This window comes from Neoarius graeffei, chromosome 11 (genome assembly GCF_027579695.1).
Source record: "Neoarius graeffei isolate fNeoGra1 chromosome 11, fNeoGra1.pri, whole genome shotgun sequence".
Classification (NCBI taxonomy): domain Eukaryota; kingdom Metazoa; phylum Chordata; class Actinopteri; order Siluriformes; family Ariidae; genus Neoarius; species Neoarius graeffei.
In genome coordinates this window covers 7,644,768-7,664,144 of record NC_083579.1, presented here as the reverse complement: position 1 = coordinate 7,664,144, position 19,377 = coordinate 7,644,768, and positions in this window count along the sequence as shown.

The following is a 19,377-nucleotide window of genomic DNA, read 5'->3' as shown; positions in this document are numbered from 1 at the left end:
CTGGTAACAGTCTGGATGGTCCTTTTCATCTTTGGTCTGGAGCACACAGTGTCCATTTCTTCCATAAAAGACCCAGAAAACTGATTCATCTGACCACAGTACATGTTTCCACTGTGTGATGGTCCATCCCAGATGCTGCTGAGTCCAGAGAAGTTGATGGCGCTTCTGGACATAGTTAACATAAGACTTCCTTTTTGCACAGTAAAGTTTTAACTAGTGTTTGTGTATATAACTCTGTATTGTAGCTTGATGAAGGTTTACCAAAGTAATCCCGAGCCCATGTGGTTCTATCAGCTATAGATGAATGACAGTTCTTGATGCAGTAAAGGATCGGAGATCATGGGTGTTCAGATTAGGCTTGAGCCCTTTGCCCTTTACTCACCGAAATTCCTCCAGATTCCTTGAATCGCTTAATGATATTATGCACCGTAGAAGGTGAAATATCCAAATCACTTCTTAGCTCTCTTTGAGGAACACTGTGTTTAAACATTTCATAAATTTTCTCATGCACTTGTTGACAAACTGGAGAGCCTCGGCCCCTCTTTACTTCTCAAAGACTCGGCCTTTCCTGGATACTGATTTTGTACCAAATCATGATTACAGTCACCTGTTGACATCATTATTAAATTGTTTTACCTCGTTACTAGTCCTAAATTTCCCCCGTCCCAACTTTTTTTTGAAAGTGTTGTAGGCCTGAAACGCAAGAATGTAGGTGTATTAACAAATGAAATGAATTTAATGAGATGAAACATGAAATATCTTGGGTTCATTCTGCCTGCAATGAAATACAAGTCAAAGTAAATTTAGAAATCACTGCATTCTTTTATATTTGCATTTTCCATACTGTCCTACCAAACACACTTCATGATGAAATAAACATACACTGCTGTAAACAATGCTTTCATTTTCACCTCATTCACCACTTCAGGCTTCAGCTCAGCTTCAGTTCGGCTCCAGCTCAGGGCAGAAAGGTCACCGTCCAGTAGGAGCTCTCAATTGAGGAGCCATGTGGCACCAAAGCCATTAATATCACACTCTGAGACAACCACCTGTTCCCCAACCTGCCCTCGGGAAAGAGTTCCTGTCCAATCTAATTGAGCTCGGCATGTCACCAGAACAGCTTCTTGCTTTAAAAAAAAAAAAAGTGCAGCACTTTTTCTGACTTACATGAATGGCATTTAGCAGGCGCTGTTATCCAGAGTGACATACAACATACCTAGAGCAGTCTGGGGAGCAGTTGGTGGTTAGGTGCCTTGCTCAAGGACACTTCAGCCATTCCTGCTGGTCCAGGGAATCGAAACAGTGACCTTTTTGTCTCAAAGCTGCTTCTCTAACAATTAGGCCATAGCATACTTACAACATTAAATGCATCAGTTACATAACTGCTGTTTATTAAATCTTGTAACTGTGTGCATTGGGGAAAAAAAGGTCACTGATATGACACTTGCTGAACAAAGAAAGGCCACATTCATGAAAATATTTGTGCAGATGGAGCTGTGTAATGTATTTCCTGCATTCGTTCATTCATCTTTACAACCCTGATTCCAAAAAAGTTGGGACAAAGTACAAATTGTAAATAAAAACGGAATGCAATAATTTACAAATCGCAAAAACTGATATTGTATTCACAATAGAACATAGACAACATATCAATTGTCGAAAGTGAGACATTTTGAAATTTCATGCCAAATATTGGCTCATTTGAAATTTCATGACAGCAACACATCTCAAAAAAGTTGGGATGGAGCAATAAGAGGCTGGAAAAGTTAAAGGTACAAAAAAGGAACAGCTGGAGGACCAAATTGCAACTCATTAGGTCAATTGGCAATAGGTCATTAACATGACTGGGTATAAAAAGAGCATCTTGGAGTGGCAGCGGCTCTCAGACGTAAAGATGGGAAGAGGATCACCAATCCTCCTAATTCTGCGCCGACAAATAGTGGAGCAATATCAGAAAGGAGTTCGACAGTGTAAAATTCCAAAGAGTTTGAACATATCATCATCTACAGTGCATAATATCATCAAAAGATTCAGAGAATCTGGAAGAATCTCTGTGCGGAAGGGTCAAGGCTGGAAAACTATACTGGGTGCCCGTGATCTTCAGGCCCTTAGACGGCACTGCATCACATATAGGCATGCTTCTGTATTGGAAATCACAAAAAGGGCTCAGGAATATTTCCAGAGAACATTATCTGTGAACACAAATCACCGTGCCATCCGCTGTTGCCAGCTAAAACTCTATAGTTCAAAGAAGAAGCCGTATCTAAACACGATCCAGAAGCGCAGACGTCTTCTCTGGGCCAAGGCTTATTTAAAATGGACTGTGGCAAAGTGGAAAACTGTTCTGTGGTCAGACGAATCAAAATTTGAAGTTCTTTATGGAAATCAGGGACGCCGTGTCATTCGGACTAAAGAGGAGAAGGACGACCCAAGTTGTTATCAGCGCTCAGTTCAGAAGCCTGCATCTCTGATGGTATGGGGTTGCATTAGTGCGTGTGGCATGGGCAGCTTACACATCTGGAAAGACACCATCAATGCTGAAAGGTATATCCAGGTTCTAGAGCAACATATGCTCCCATCCAGACGACGTCTCTTTCAGGGAAGACCTTGCATTTTCCAACATGACAATGCCAAACCACATACTGCATCAATTACAGCATCATGGCTGCGTAGAAGAAGGGTCCGGGTACTGAACTGGCCAGCCTGCAGTCCAGATCTTTCACCCATAGAAAACATTTGGCGCATCATAAAACGGAAGATACGACAAAAAACACCTAAGACAGTTGAGCAACTAGAATCCTACATTAGACAAGAATGGGTTAACATTCCTATCCCTAAACTTGAGCAACTTGTCTCCTCAGTCCCCAGGCGTTTACAGACTGTTGTAAAGAGAAAAGGGAATGTCTCACAGTGGTAAGCATGGCCTTGTCCCAACTTTTTTGAGATGAGTTGTTGTCATGAAATTTAAAATCACCTAATTTTTCTCTTTAAATGATACATTTTCTCAGTTTAAACATTTGATATGTCATCTATGTTCTATTCTGAATAAAATATGGAATTTTGAAACTTCCACATCATTGCATTCCGTTTTTATTTACAATTTGTACTTTGTCCCAACTTTTTTGGAATCGGGGTTGTACATATCTTGTATGGACAAATATCTGTTAAGCAGAAGGTGGTGTTCTAACATCTTGATCCATGTGCCCCTTGTTATATTTGAGCACCTGCCCCTCTAAAAGTCTCTGCATGGCCATATTGAGCAGGACATATCATCCTCAAAACTAGAAGAGCACTCGTAAAGTGCAGACATCCACCAAGGACAATAATTGACTCTTCTATGATATACAAATCTGCAACTGCAACCAATTTATATGTCTGAATGAGTCATACTTACTGGCAATGATTCCACCATCTATCTGTTTCACATTAAGACATATTTTTAAACCACTGTTCCCAAGTGGCCCATTATTATGACAGCTTTCTGCATTATGTTCGAGCAACTAGATTATATTTGTATCCTGGATGATTCTTGGTACCTGTGAATGAGGATTGTGATAGGAAGTCGTTGTATTCCTACACTGGTTATGTTTTGTCATTATTAAACTTTCCTGCCATCTACTGGATTTTAAGATATATGGCATTGTTGAGTGCAGCCAAGGCCAAATGCCGTATCTCACAACATTAGTGGAAGTCAAACTAAATTGCCCTGTATCTTGGATCCACTCCAAACTTTAATGGGTTCTTCCTTGGCCAATGCTATGACCTTCCACCAAGTTTCATGGAAATTGGGTCAGTAGGTTTTTGTGCAGTCCTGCTTACACACAGACCACAAACTGAACCTCTGCGGGATTCAATAGTTTGTGGATTCTTCCAAAAACAACATTGCATTACAAGCAATAAATATCACAAGTGGTTTTTAATGCAGTCTTGAGATCCCTAAAACATCATCAGATTTTCACACAAGTCCTAAAAGTAGATAAAGAGAACCCAGTTAAACAAATGAGACAAAAATATTATACTTGGTCATTTATTTATTCAGGAAAATGATCCAATATTACATACCTGTGAGTGGCAAAAGTATGTGAACCTTTGCTTTCAGTATTTGGTGTGACCCCCTTGTGCAGCAATAACTGCAACTAAATGTTTCTGATAACTGTTGATCAGTCCTGCACACCAGCTTGGAGGAATTTTATCTCATTCCTTTGTACAGAACAGCTTCAACTCTGGGATGTTGGTGGGTTTCCTCACATAAACTGCTCGCTTCAGATCCTTCCACAACATTTCGATTGGATTAAGGTCAGGACTTTGACTTGGCCATTCCAAAACATTCACTTTATTCTTCTTTAACCATTCTTTGGTAGAACGACTTGTGCGCTTAGGGTCGTTGTCTTGCTGCATGACCCACCTTCTTTTGAGATTCAGTTCATGGACAGATGTCCTGACATTTTCCTTTAGAATTTGCTGGTATAATTCAGAATTCCATCAATGATGGCAAGCCGTCCTGGCCCGGATGCAGCAAAACAGACCCAAACCATGATACTACCACCACCATGTTTCACAGATGAGATAAGGTTCTTATGCTGGAATGCAGTATTTTCCTTTCTCCAAACATAACACTTCACATTTAAACCAAAAAGTTCTACTTTGGCCTCATCTGTCCATAAAACATTTTTCCAATAGCCTTCTGGCTTGTCCATGTGATCTTTAGCAAACTGCAGACAAGCAGCAGTGTTCTTTTTGGAGAGCAGTGGCTTTCTCTTTGCAACCCTGCCATGCACACCATTGTTGTTCAGTGTTCTCCTGATGGTGGACTCATGAACATTAACATTAGCCAATGTGAGAGAGGCCTTCAGTTGCTTAGAAGTTACACTGAGGTCCTTTGTGACCTCACTGACTATTACATGCCTTGCTCTTGTGGTGATCTTTGTTGGTCGACCACTCCTGGGGAGGGTAACAATGGTCTTGAATTTCTTCCATTTGTACACAATCTGTCTGACTGTGGATTGGTGGAGTCCAAACTCTTTAAAGATGGTTTTGTAACCTTTTCCAGCCTGATGAGCATCAACAACACTTTTTCTGAGTTCCTTAGAAATCTCCTTTGTTCGTGCCATGATACACTTCCACAAACATGTGTTGTGAATATCAGACTTTGATAGATCCCTGTTCTTTAAATAAAACAGGGTGCCCACTCACACCTGATTGTCATCCCATTGATTGAAAACCCCTGACTCTAATTTCACCTTCAAATGAACTGCTAATCCTAGAGGTTCACATACTTTTGCCACTCACAGATATGTAATATTGGATCATTTTCCTCAATAAATAAATGACCAAGTATAATATTTTTGTCTCATTTGCTTAACTGGTTTCTCTTTATCTACTTTTAGGACTTGTGTGAAAATATGATGATGTTTTAGGTCATATTTATGCAGAAATATAGAAAATTCTAAAGGGTTCAGAAACTTTCAAGCACCACTGTATTTCAAAATGTGACTTCAATTGGAATAGAAATCATGATGCTCTTTGAGAACAAGATAATGATTACTAATCACAACAAAGTGCTTTAAGTAAGGTCCAGAGCTCTGCTGGATTAGTTTATTTAATTGTTAAGCATTGGGCTGGTTTTAGTCATCAAATCAACCAGATCTGTAAGTGTTTAGTTTCAAAATGAACAAATAAATGTGCTTCTTCTAATTAAAATTATCATAGAACCATAATCCTAACTGCTTAAGATGATTACCATGTGGGCTGTATTCTTATAGCAATCAAAACTTCCTTTTTCCATGAGTGCCCTTTTAAAGGCTGTTTCATTACTTTATCTTCTCAACTGATGTTTCAAATGTGTCCTTGAAGAACTGAGGAATCAACTTAAAATGATGGAGCAGAAAGTACCCAGAAGACATTATAATGAATAAAATATTAGCTGCTTCTAATTTTGTTTTATGCAGCAGTTACATTTGTTTATTCTACAAGCTCAGTTCATTTGTATGGACTTCACAGTCAATGTGGCTACAGGGTGACTCCATGCTTCATCACACACACACAAATAGATCCAATTATGCACTGAATATTTCATGTTACACAAAGGTACGATCATAGAGCTTCTCCATTAAGATTCCATAATCTTCATCTGCTGCTGACATCCATCCATCCATTATCTGTAGCCGCTTATCCTGTACAGGGTCGCAGGCAAGCTGGAGCCTATCCCAGCTGACTATGAAAGGCGGGGTACACCCTGGACAAGTCGCCAGATCATCGCAGGGTTGACACATAGAGACAAACAACCCTTCACACTCACATTCACACCTACAGTCAATTTAGAGCCTCCGCTTTGCCTAAGCTGCATGTCTTTGGACTGTGGGGGAAACTGGAGTACCCTGAGGAAACCCACGCGGACACGGGGAGAACATGCAAACTCCACAGAGAAAGGCTGACGGGGGCCTTTCTGTGTGGAATTTGCATGTTCTTCCCGTGTCCGCGTGGGTTTCCTCCGGGTGCTCCGGTTTCCTCCACAGTCCAAAGACATGCAGGTTAGGTTAACTGGTGACTCTAAATTGACCGTAGGTGTGAATGTGAGTGTGAATGGTTGTCTGTGTCTATGTGTCAACCCTGCGATGATCTGGCGACTTGTCCAGGGTGTACCCCGCCTTTCGCCCGTAGTCAGCTGGGATAGGCTCCAGCTTGCTCGTGACCCTGCACAGGATAAGTGGTTATGGATAGTGGATGGATTTGTACATACAGAAGACCAATTTAAAAAAAAAAAAATTATTTATGTACTCTTACAATGTAAACGAGCATAACAGAGACACTTGTCGGAAACTTCTGTTCTCAGCCAGGTGTAGTGGTATGCAAGCTATTAATAGTGGAAAATTAGTAGCAACACTCCAGGACACTGAGCTGAACAGAGTAAGAAAAGTCGTGAATTACTGCCGTACTTACATCCTGCAATCTCTGTTTATATACGGATTAAGCACTTATGAATCTTCTGCGAGTGCTTTCATTTTTCCATTACTGTTGTTCAAAGCCATTTAGAGCTTGTTGTTAAAAGCAGCTTGAGAGGTGCTGAAGTCTTTCCAGGAGCTAATAACAAACACACACACACACACACACGTGCTAGTGCTGATAATTAATTATGTTATTTTACTCTAAAGCTCAGAGACTAAACAGCATCACTCAGTGGCTTGTGAACTATTAGCCAACTTAGTATCAAATCAAAGGGCAAAACAAAAAAAGAGAAGAATTAAATACTGTCAAATGATATTTCATCAAAAAAACATTCCAAAATATTCAACAAATGTTCAATGCTCAGGACATGTGTATGGCATATGGCAATACAACTGCAAAATCCTCTCAATAATCCTACATGCCTATGACATTTCATTTGGTTCATTGGCAGATGAATTTCATTGTGTAAACAGAACAGAGTAGGTTTAGTTTGGACTCCATGGACCCAACATAAAGAAAAAAAAAACACGTGGAGACACAAATTTGGTAAAAGGGTCACACAGCACCACACCACAATCCAGTATACTCTCGTGCCAATCAACTGAATAAAACTGCCTGCTGTCACACTCAGAAGTATAAAAACTGCCCACTCTGACACAAGAGTAAACACCACCAACTCCCACCCTCACGAGAGTAAGAACCGCCCACCCTCATGAAATTCAGAACCACCAGCTCCCACCCTCTCGAGAGTAAGAACCATCCATTCCCCCCCCTCATGAGAGTCAGAACCACCAGCTCCAACCCTCATGAGAGTAAGAACCCCACACCCTCACGAAATTCAGAACCATCAGCTCCCACCCTCATGAGAGTAAGAACCACCCACTCCCACCCTCATGAAATTCAGAACCACCAGCTTTCACCCTTATGAGAATTAGAACCACCAGCTCCCACCCTCATGAGAGTAAGAAGGCCACTCTCACGCATCACGCCATGCCTACTTCCACCCTCATGAAAGTAAGAACTGCCCACTCCCACCATCATGAGAGTAAGAACCACCCACTCCCACCCTCATGAAAGTAAGAACCACCCAGTCCCACCCTCATGAAATTCAGAACCACCAGCTTTCACCCTCATGAGAATCAGAACCACCAGCTCCCACCCTCATGAGAGTAAGAACCCCACACCCCCACCTTTATGAAATTCAGAACCACTAGCTCTCACCCTCATGAGAATAAGAACCGCCCATTCCCACCCTCATGAGAGTCAGAACCACCCACTCCCACCCTCATGAGAGTAAGAACCACCCACTCCCACCCTCATGAAAGAAAGAACTGCCCACTCCCACCCTCATGAGAGTAAGAAGGCCACTCTCACGCATCACGCCATGCCTACTTCCACCCTCATGAAAGTAAGAACTGCCCACTCCCACCATCATGAGAGTAAGAACCACCCACTCCCACCCTCATGAAAGTAAGAACCACCCAGTCCCACCCTCATGAAATTCAGAACCACCAGCTTTCACCCTCATGAGAATCAGAACCACCAGCTCCCACCCTCATGAGAGTAAGAACCCCACACCCCCACCCTTATGAAATTCAGAACCACTAGCTCTCACCCTCATGAAAGTAAGAACCGCCCATTCCCACCCTCATGAGAGTAAGAACCACCCACTCCTACCCTCATGAAAGAAAGAACTGCCCACTCCCACCCTCATGAGAGTAAGAAGGCCACTCTCACGCATCACGCCACGCCTACTTCCACCCTCATGAAAATAAGAACTGCCCACTCCCACCATCATGAGAGTAAGAACCACCCACTCCCACCCTCATGAAATTCAGAACCACCAGCTTTCACCCTCATGAGAATCAGAACCACCAGCTCCCACCGTCATGAGAGTAAGAACCCCACACCCCCACCCTTATGAAATTCAGAACCACTAGCTCTCACCCTCATGAGAGTAAGAACCACCCATTCCCACCCTCATGAGAGTCAGAACCACCCACTCCCACCCTCATGAGAGTAAGAACCACCTACTCCCACCCTCATGAGAGTCAGAACCACCCACTCCCACCCTCATGAGAGTAAGAAGGCCACTCTCACGCATCACGTCACGCCTACTTCCACCCTCATGAAAGTAAGAACTGCCCACTCCCACCATCATGAGAGTAAGAACCACCCACTCCCACCCTCATGAGAATAAGAACCGCCCACTCCCACCCTCATGAAAGTCAGAACCACCAACTCCCACCGTCATGAGAGTAAGAACCACTCACTTCCACATTCATGAGAATAAAACCACCCACTCCCACACACAAAAGGAACATTATGATTTTTACAGGGCGGCACGGTGGTGTAGTGGTTAGCGCTGTCGCCTCACAGCAAGAAGGTTCTGGGTTCGAGCCCCGTGGCCGGCGAGGGCCTTTCTGTGTGGAGTTTGCATGTTCTCCCTGTGTCCGCGTGGGTTTCCTCCGGGTGCTCCGGTTTCCCCCACAGTCCAAAGACATGCAGGTTAGGTTAACTGGTGACTCTAAATTGACCGTAGGTGTGAATATGAGTGTGAATGACTGTCTGTGTCTATGTGTCAGCCCTGTGATGACCTGGCGACTTGTCCAGGGTGTACCCCGCCTTTCGCCCGTAGTCAGCTGGGATAGGCTCCAGCTTGCCTGCGACCCTGTAGAACAGGATAAAGTGGCTACAGATAATGAGATGAGATGATTTTTACAATTGTTCATGTACATTAGCACATCTAAAACAGAGTTATTATTTGTATTTATTAGTATATTAGCTATGAGTGAAATTTGGGTTTTAGCATAAATATCAGCATCAGCATCTTTTGCACATGTATTTGCTTAGTGGGAAATTATAATGGAAGGATAATTATTTTCATGGTTCCACATTTGTTTTCCCCTCACCATGCTGACCTATACAACTGTCCTCACAGAACGTTATGGAGTTGTTCATTACAGCATCTACTAATGATAGCTGTAAAGCTGTGTCTCAGGAGAGGTGCGTGTGTGTGTGGAGAAGACTGAAAGAAATAGAGAGAATGTGATCGATTCAGGCTTAAATATAAAGGAGAGAAAATTTAGAACACTGTTTATCAATCACAGGAAAGGCATGTGAATAGTTTTTTTGTGTCCTACCTGTCAGGGAGAATCCTACAGAGTGTCACAGAGGGACAAAGACTCTAAATCATATTATCTGAAAACTGGTACTCCGCAAGGATCTATTCTAGGCCCACTGCTATTCTTATTGTACCCCGCATCACTGTTAGCAGTCATCCACTTTTACTGTCTCTGATAACTGCTATGTGTCACGAATTCTCCCTTTCAGCTGGAAGGTTTGTGCTTGTTCTTTGTCCTACATGTGCTTTCTTTTTTTTTTTTTGTTTAGCCATGTGCCTTTGTTTTGATTCTATCCCTGACCACACCCTGTCCTGTCAATGATTTGTTATCACATTGTGTTCACCTGTTTTGTGTTAGCTCTTAATTAGTTTGTCTATTTATACCCTGGTGTTTTTTAAGGTTTTTTTTTTGGTAACTTTAAGTCTAAGCCTTGGATAAGAAAGGCCCCAGTTCAGCCATGAGGTTTGAACCCAGAACCTTCTTGCTGTGAGATAATAATGCCAACCATTGCATCGCCAACCACCCCTTCTTTAGAGTCCTGTTAGGAAAAATATATATATTTTTAGTATAAAAACTGGCCATATTAGAATTAACTTTGATCAATATTCCTTTTGCACTATGTCAACTATTAATAAATCATAATTAATTTGTATTCATTATGCTGATTAAGCATCTATAGTGAAGTTAATGAAGGAAGTCTATCTAGTGTATCTCCATCTGAGGAGGGACCTTTTATCCTCGGTAATTAAGTCCCCTTCTCTCCTGCCCATTAGATCTCAGTCAAACACTCCGGGCACAAATTATAGCCTTTTGACCCCCCCCCCCGTCCTCCATTTCTCCTTCCTTCTGTCCTTCTTTCCTTCCTTTTGCATTCTTTCCAAAATCATGGTCTCTAACTTTTATTAAAAATTTGTATCTTTGAGTCACAAGAGTGCTCAGCTACAGTACAAGATAACACGGGGTGAATAAAAGATTGTGAAAACCTGAGAACAAAAGAGCGGCGGAAATGTTCCTCAACAGATTTTGGTGAATCACACAGATGGTAACGATGATGTCACGGTGACATAGCAGTGAATGTGATTTGCTCTTGTAGGACCTGTTACTGACTCAACGTTAATTTAACATTTTAATTCAATCTTCATGACATCAATAGCGTCATCTGTCACTCCACCCACTCCTGAGCTCCGGAGTAATTTCCTCCAGAAATTTTTTTTTTTTTAGAAATTTTAACATTTACTTTCAAACAAACATGGCAGATTACACGAATCATAATGTAATGTTGTCTCAAAGATGTTAACTAGATATCATTTTTATTAGATGAGTGATGAAACATAGGGCACGCTAATCATTTTGACATAAATTTTGCTCCACGTAATGAACTAAATATATGCTGATAGATAGATTTACATCCTTTTTTCTTTAAATAATTTTCCATGCAGACTAATTAACAGTTATTCCACAAAATCAAGTCATACATGAGCTGATAGTATGTACATGAGGCACGTAGCACTGAGTTGTCTATAAGCCATGTACAACGAGATTGAGTGGAATAACTGTTTTATTCGATCCACATTCGCTGGATTTTGAGAAATGGAGCATTTTTATTTAAATTTTTTTGCAAATTCAATAAATAAAAACTTTATACAAAATGTCCAACAAAATCGTTTCCGCTTAGAATGCAAACCGGCAAAATCATTTTTGACAGTCGCAATTTGTGAAAAATGCTATAATAATAATAATAATTCTTGAAAAATAAAAAAAAGATACGCTCTTACCATCAAGTAATTTTCTTCCATATTTTGTTGCTTTTTTATTTTTGGGGGTTTTGTTTTCGAGTAGAGTTTTTATTTCATCCTCAGTTGGTTCAGTAATGAACATGCTGCCATTTTGTTTTTCTTCTTCTTCTTTAGGGTTTTTTGGCAGTTGGCAAACCAACTTAAAGGTGCATTACCGCCACCAACTGGGCTGGAGTGTAGAACAGGAGATATTGGGGGGGGACTATATTCTTTTAGCTATTTCTGTTTCTTTTTTTAAATACTTGATAACAAAATCTGACTTGATGAGCGCCGCCATTTTGTTTTTCTCTACTCACTGCATATGAGCTGATATCCTAGTAGTAGAGTAGCCAATCAGAGCGCACGATTGCTCATATCCAGTGAATGTGGATAGAATAAACATTGTTATAACCAGGGCTTTGAACCGGTTCAAGGAACGAAAACGAAAACCGGGAACTTTTTCTATTTCACATGGAACAGAAACGAAACCAGAAACTTTATTATTTTTTATGTTCCGGAACAGAAACGCTTATTAAAAATAATGGTAACCGGTTAATACCGGTTTTTATTTCGTTCCTCAAAGTTTCCGTAACCTACAAATAAAAAAGCCATTCTTCTCCTGCGCAAGTTTCTATGACCCGCTGGGGTTCACTTCCTGTGTGACGTTCGCTGACTGAATGGAGAGAGCGGGAAGGTGGAATAAGTGAGTAAGTGCATTACCGAGTGTCTGAGCAAAGAAGAGCCTGAACGTTGCAACCTCCCTATTGGCTGTTTGTAAAAATGTATCAGTTGTTGCCCTTCCCACGGGAATCATCGCGGGCTCGAGAGCCGAGACCTGACGAGTTAGTTTGTTGGTAGCAGAACAAAATGACTGGACACAAATCGGGTTTTCAGGAAAGAAAATAAACGGAGGGTCGAAAATACAAAAAAGGAGGCAGAAAATGCAAAACGAGTTTTAAGGTAGGACAAATGGTTAGTTTTCTGAGGCAGCCCACCGTGGCTGCCTGCAGGCGTATTTATTATAGCCCATTTAGTTAAAATAGTTGATATAAAATGTTTATAGTTATAGTTATGTGATGGTTGTCCTGATTTAGACTGGTGTTTTTTTTGGGGGGGGGTTGCGCGATGTTGCACCCGGGTCCAGATTAGGGCAGAACCGGCCCTGGCTACATTTCAGGTGTAGTTTGTTTTATGAATGTATGTACTTGCATAGATGTGTACTTGGTCTTCCAATATGGCGCCTAACAAAATCTCGCGGCGCGGTGACGTCATGCGGTAGCCCTCTATAGGGCCTGACTAGCCTTTGGTAACACACTAAACAAATTATCTTTCATTTTTGGCACTTTTTCTGTTTGTGTAGATGGGAAGACATACTGAGAATCCAAATCACCAACATTTGAAATAATAATTGTTTTGAATTATTTCTTGTCTTTATTTAATGAAGGTTGTAATAGAATTAGCCTACATTTGGCTTAAGCTGGATGAGACAGAGACATAATTTTATAGCCATTTGTTAAACAGCTGACAGGGAACGTAATTAACCGTTCCGGGAACGAAATTTTTTTGTTCTAACCGGCTCGGGAACGTCTATTTAATGGTGGAACCCAAAACCGGAAACGTTAAAATTCCGTTTCTGTTCGGAACGAACCAATAGGAAAAAAATTCTGGTTCAAAGCCCTGGTTATAACTGGATGACTGAAAACAAATATGGCTAGTCATTTCTTCTTCTTTCGGCTGCTCTCGTTAGAAGTCGCTGCAGCAGATCCTGATCCGATGATTTGATTTGGCATAGGTTTTACACCAGATGCCCTTCCTGATACAACTCTATCCAATCTTGGGACCAGCACTAAGTATGCACTGGCTTGTGGGTATTTTTGTGTAATCTGCATGTCTTTGAACTGTGAGAAGAAACCAGAGCACCCAGAGGAACCCCATGCAAACTTCACACAGAAAGGCCCCCATTGGCCATGAAGTTCAAACCCGGAACCTTCTTGCTGTGAGACAACAGCGCTAACCACTGTGCCACCCGTAAACATGCCATATAAAAATAATCAACAGCAGGATGGATTCATTTTCTTTTTCTCTGTCTTGAACTCAGTGACAAGAAAATATGCAACTTGTCAAGTTACAAATCGTAAACTCTTCAGTCCTGAAGCCTTTCCCATACTGGACAACTTAAAGTTACAGCTCTACCTCTGACTGGTACAAAGTGCTGGGACTGGAGACTCCTTCCATAAGTGTTACATAAATGTATCTTTGCAGAAAACTACACATCAACAATTAGACATGTTTTTAAAATTTGCTCATATGGAGCATGCGCCATACAAATCCCTGTGTAAATCGTTACTATAGAAACGAGAACATACTTGAATGTGCCGCTGTTTTAGAAAATCGGTCAGCACTTCCTGACAAATCAGATTTGAGAATTCAACAGCGATGTGATGTAATATACAAACAAACCAATAAACAAATTTGTGAGCTGCAGAAATTCAGAGTAGTGTGTTCTAGCAAAGCTGTGTACTGGGAGGAACCTTGAGGAACCACGCACAGTGATTACATCATTTCAGGAATTTTGTTCCACCAAAACAAAAGGATGTCCTACTTTATAAAACTGTGACCTTGTTTGCGAGTCATTTTGATCCTTTAATTCATCAGAAAATGACAATTTTCTGATGAATTAAAGATTGTATTCTCTGTGTCAGAAACCTTTCAAATCAATACCCTTTGTGAAATGAAAAAGAAGCTATGCAGGCTACAGCCCCTGATTTAATATTAATTAGTGATAGTTCATTGATTAAGACTGTGAATTTAAATCGCATGCTCTTACCCCTTAGCTGTCTAAATGCTTGGATCTGAGTCTGCTTTACTTCGGGGGGGAAAAAAAGACATCTGCAAATGACTAAATGTAATGAGAGTTGAGAGCTGATGTGGTATCTGATTATTCTGATGTGTTAGATTCCTGTTGGGTCTGGTGACTTACCGGATTTGGTGGCTAAATTGGAGTAATAAGGAAACAAACTTTCCATTCATTCCTGCATTTAAAGTTGTTTACAATTCAAGTCACAAAAGGACTGCAGTCTCTACTTTGAAGGGTAGCACCAGATGTGTGTGTGTGTGTGTGTGTGTGTGTGCGCGTGTGTGAGAGAGAGAGAGAGAGAGAGAATACACATGTCCTAATGAAATAAAAATGTGATAATATTGTACATTTTGCATCTTTTATGCAAAGAGATCAAATGTTTTCTTCTGGGCAATGGAATTAAGTTAAAGGTTATGACTGGTTATAGTCACTGAGGTTAAGGTTTGGGTTACTCAGGTTACTGAGGTTAAGGTTTGGGTTACTGAGTTTGAGGTTACTGAGGTTAAGGTTTGGGTTACTGAGGTTACTGAGGTTAAGGCTTGGATTACTGAGTTTGAGGTTAGTGAGGTTAAGGTTTGGGTTACTGAGGTTAAGGTTTGAGTTACTGAGTTTGAAGTTACTGAGGTTAAGGTTTGAGTTACTGAGTTTGAGGTTACTGAGGTTAAGGTTTGGGTTACTGAGTTTGAGGTTACTGAGGTTAAGGTTTGGGTTACTGAGGTTAAGGTTTGAGTTATTGAGGTTGCAGTTACTGAGGTTAAGGTTAAGGTTTGGGTTACTGAGGTTAAGGTTTGAGTTACTGAGTTTGAAGTTACTGAGGTTAAGGTTTGAGTTACTGAGTTTGAGGTTACTGAGGTTAAGGTTTGGGTTACTGAGTTTGAGGTTACTGAGGTTAAGGTTTGGGTTATTGAGGTTAAGGTTTGAGTTATTGAGGTTGCAGTTACTGAGGTTAAGGTTTGGGTTACTGAGGTTACTGAGGTTAAGGTTTGGGTTACTGAGGTTACTGAGGTTAAGGCTTGGATTACTGAGTTTGAGGTTAGTGAGGTTAAGGTTTGGGTTACTGAGGTTAAGGTTTGAGTTACTGAGTTTGAAGTTACTGAGGTTAAGGTTTGAGTTACTGAGTTTGAGGTTACTGAGGTTAAGGTTTGAGTTACTGAGTTTGAGGTTACTGAGGTTAAGGTTTGGGTTACTGAGGTTAAGGTTACTGAGGTTAAGGTTTGGGTTACTGAGTTTGAGGTTATTGAGGTTAAGGTTTGGGTTACTGAGTTTGAGGTTACTGAGGTTAAGGTTTGGGTTACTGAGGTTAAGGTTTGGGTTACTGAGTTTGAGGTTACTAAGGTTAAGGTTTGGGTTACTGAGTTTGAGGTTATTGAGGTTAAGGTTTTGGTTACTGAGTTTGAGGTTACTGAGGTTAAGGTTTGGGTTACTGAGGTTAAGGTTTGGGTTACTGAGTTTGAGGTTACTGAGGTTAAGGTTTGGGTTACTGAGTTTGAGGTTACTGAGGTTAAGGTTTGAGTTATTGAGGTTGAAGTTACTGAGGTTAATGGTAGTTACTGAGTTTGAGGTTACTGAGCTTAAGGCTTGGGTTACTGAATTTTAGGCTACTGAGGTTAAGGTTTGAGTTATTGAGGTTGAAGTTACTGAGGTTAATGATAGGGTTACTGAGTTTGAGGTTACTGAGCTTAAGGCTTGGATTACTGAGTTTGAGGTTAGTGAGGTTAAGGTTTGGGTTACTGAGGTTAAGGTTTGAGTTATTGAGGTTGAAGTTACTGAGGTTAATGGTAGGGTTACTGAGTTTAAGGTTACTGAGTTTATGGTTTTGATTTCCTCAGGTTGAGGTTACTGAGATTAATGTTAGGGTTACTGTGTTTGATGGTACTGAGTTTAGAGTTTTGAATTACCGAGGTCAAAATTACAGAGGTTAATGTCTGGGTTACTGAGGGTAAGGTTTGGGTTACTGAGGGTAAGGTTTGAGTTATTGAGGTTGAGGTCACTGAGGTTAAGGTGTGGGTTACTGAGTTTAAGTTTATTGGGATTAAGGTTTTGGTTGCTGAGGTTAAGGTTTGGGTTACTGAGTCTGAGGCGGCACAGTGGTGTAGTGGTTAGCACTGTCGTCTCTCAGTAAGAAGGTTCTGGGTTCGAGCTCAGTGGCTGACAGGGGGCCTTTCTGTTTGGAGTTTGCATGTTCTCCCCATGTCTGTGTGGATTTCATCCAGGTGCTCTGGTTTACCCCCCCCCCCAGTCCAAAGACATGCAGGTTAGGCTAATTGGTGGCTCTAAATTGACCCTAGATGTGAGTGTGATTTGTTGTTTGTCTCTATGTGTCAGCCCTGCAGTGATCTGGAGACTTGTCTGGGGTGTACCCTGCCTCTCACTCATAGTCAGCTGGGATAGGCTCCAGCTTGCCCGCAACCCTGCACAGGATAAGCGACTATGGATAATGGATGGATTGAGGTTGAGGTTACTGAGGTTAATGGGAGGGTTACTGAGTTTGATGTTACTGAATTTATGGTTTTTATTTACTGAGGCTGAGGTTAAGGAGATTAAGGTTTGGGTTACTGAGTGTGAAGTTACTGAGGTTAACATTTAGGTTACTGAGTTTGAGGTTTCTGGGGTTAGAGTTTTGGTTACTGAGGTTAAGGTTATTATGGCTAAGTTTTGGATTACTCAGGTTGAGGTTACTGAGGTTAGTATTAGTGAGTTTGAAGTTACTGAGATGAATGTTACTAAGGTTTGAGTGACCGAGATTAAGGTTACAGAGGTTGAGTTTGGGTCTACTGAGGTAAAGTTTCTTGAAATTGAGGTTTGATTTCCTGAAGTTGAGGCCACTGAGGGTGAGGTTAGTGAAATCCAGGTTACTGGGGGTGAGGTTAAGGTTTGGCTTTCTGAGGTTAATGCTACTGAGAATCGTGTTACTGATGTTAGGGTTAGGGTTTGAGTTACTGAGGTTGAGGTTGCTAGGTTAAGGTTGCGGAGGTTAGGGTTTGGGTTACTGAAGTGTAAGGTAGAGTTATTAAATTTAATATCATTGAAATTGAATTTTGGGTTACTGTGGTTGTGGTTATTAGGTTAAGGACTAGGATTACGTTTTCAGAATTTATTTATTTATTTATTTATTAACAGCATAGTTGTGTCTCTGATGGCACATGGATACTGTACAACAAAATCTCTGGGAAATTTTAAAGTCACCAGAATGACTTCTTACTGCATCACTCCAGTCCTGGAAAGATGAATAAAAGCAAATAAGAACAGCTTTGATTAGATTTCCTCTCAGGTCTGTTTCATTCGAACACTTTTACTTTTCCACTGTCACACTTATCGTTTTTAATTCCAGCTATTGAGTTGTACATCTTAAATGTTTATTGATGGAGTTCAACAACTAACTGCCTTTTGAGTTCCATTATAAGTGCATAAACATATTTTCTGTTCTGTTGATTGGTACAAGAATCTTTAAAGAAATAATTGTCAGTGTTAATCACATATTCTTTGGTTTATAAAGAAGACACTGAAAATACAACCAAAAGTCAGAATATGTTGGGATGGTGTGGAAAATGAAAACAAAAAACAAAAGAAAACAGTGATTTCTAAATTTACTTTGACTTGTATTTCATTGCAGACAGAATGAACCCAAGATATTTCATGTTTTTTCTCCTCAACTTTATTTCATTTGTTAATACAGTATACATCCATTCCTGCATTTCAGACCCGTAACACAGTCGGAAAAAAAAAAGTTGGGATGGGGGCAATTTAGGGTTAGTAATGAAGTAAAACAATTAAATAATGATGTGATTTGAGACAGGTGATGTCAACAAGTGATTGTAATCATGATTAGGTACAAAATCAGTATCTGGGAAAGGCCGAGTCTTTGAGGAGCAAAGATGGGCTGAGGATCTCCAGTTTGTCAACAAATGCATGAGGAAATAACTGAAATGTTTAAAAACAATGTTCCTCAAAGAAAGATAGGAAGGGATTTGGATATTTCACCCTCTATGGTGCATAATATCATTAAACGATTCAAGGAATCTGGAGGAATTTCAGTGTGTAAAGGGCAAAGGGCTCAAGCCTAATCTGAACACCTGTGATCTCAGATCCCTCACTGCATCAAGAACCGTCATTCATCTATAGCTGATAGAACCACATGGGCTCGGGATTACTTTGGTAAACCTTTGTCAAGCTACAATACAGAGTTACATCTACAAACACCAGTTAAAACTTTACTGTCCAAAAAGGAAGCCTTATGTTAACTGTGTCCAGAAGCACCGTCGACTTCTCTGGTCATGGAGGCATCTGGGATGGACCATCACACAGTGGGAACATGTATTGTGGTCAGATGAATCAGTATTCCAGGTCTTTTATGGAAGAAATGGACCATCCAGACTGTTACCAAGAACAAGTCCAAAATCCAGGGTGTGTCAGGGTATGGGGTTGGGTCAGTGCCCATGGCAAAGGTAATTCACACTCCTGTGATGGAGCATTAATGCAGAAAAGTACACTGAGATTTTGGAGCAACATGTGCTGCCTTCAAGACGACGTCTTTTCCAGGGAGATTTCAACAAGACAATGCAAAACCACATTCTGCACACATTACAAAGGTGTGGCTGTGGAAGAAGAGGGCGTGTCCACTCTGTCCCCAGTAGAGAATGTGTGGAGAATTTAGAAATGAAAAATATGACAACGA